The sequence below is a fragment of the Ursus maritimus genome, unplaced genomic scaffold, assembly GCF_017311325.1.
Source record: "Ursus maritimus isolate PB19 unplaced genomic scaffold, ASM1731132v1 scaffold_30, whole genome shotgun sequence".
Lineage (NCBI taxonomy): Eukaryota > Metazoa > Chordata > Mammalia > Carnivora > Ursidae > Ursus > Ursus maritimus.
Window position 1 is genome coordinate 7,809,929 of NW_024425564.1, and position 970 is coordinate 7,810,898.

At 43.9% G+C, this 970-nt stretch overlaps 1 non-coding gene across 1 annotated transcript; it reads right to left on the reverse strand.

The window, feature by feature from the left end:
- Nucleotides 1-709: 709 nt before the first annotated feature.
- On the reverse strand, nucleotides 710-782 carry TRNAK-UUU. The gene has a single exon. It is a non-coding gene; the product is annotated as a tRNA-Lys (tRNA).
- Between the last annotated feature and the right edge of the window lie 188 nt (nucleotides 783-970).

Here is a 970-nt window from a genome sequence, read left to right on the forward strand (position 1 = left end):
GGGGGGGGGGGGGGGGGGGGGGGGGGGCGTGCTTCTCCCTCTGCCTGTCGTTCCCCCTGCTTGTGGGTGCTCTCTCTCTAGCAAATACATGAATAAAACCTTAAAAAAAAAGAAACTGTTAAGCATAGAAAGCTCAAGATGAGGAAAATTTATTGTGTTTACCATGTTTCTTGCTTATGTATTTTCTTCCTTCCTGATGTCCAACATTCCTTCTTTTATCATTTTCTGTCTGTTTGGAGAACTTACTGGAGCCGTTGTTTTAGGGTAGTTCTGCTGACAGCAATTATCTTAGTCTTCCCTGATCTGGAAGATCTCCTTTCCCCTTCATTCCTGAAGCATATTTTCTCTGGATATAGTATTCTGGATTGACAATTCCTTTCATTCAGCACTTGAAACATGTGCCGCTCTTCCTGACCTCTGTGGTTCCTGATGAGATAGCTGCTCTCATTCAAACTGTTTCTCTGGTTTCAATTTTTTTTTCTTGTTTTTAGAGTTCGGAAGTTTTGATTGCTTTTTTTCCGGTCAGCTGATGACTGTTCTCTAAAAACCACATAAAAATACAGATCTCCAGTTGAGCAATCTTTATAGAGATCATCTCTGTAAATCAAAGAGTAAACAAGGTTGCAGTCCAGGTGCAAGTAGAACCGTTCTCTCCCACACGCTTGCTGTACTTATATGGAGACCACCCAGGGTAAAACAGGAGTCCATCCGCCTGAACAGGGACTTGAACCCTGGACCCTCAGATTAAAAGTCTGATGCTCTGCCGACTGAGCTATCCAGGCTCACATGATGTCATCTTCCCATGAGTATCTAACCTAGGCTGGCTTATTTGGCCAATTCTTACTATGTTTCATGTCCTAGTCCTCAAATATCATGCCTTGAATTCTACTCACAGCAAAGAGGTGCCCTTGAGAGAGACGTTACAGTCTCCGGGAGCCTTTCCCTTTTTTCTCTCTTCTTTGCCCCCCCC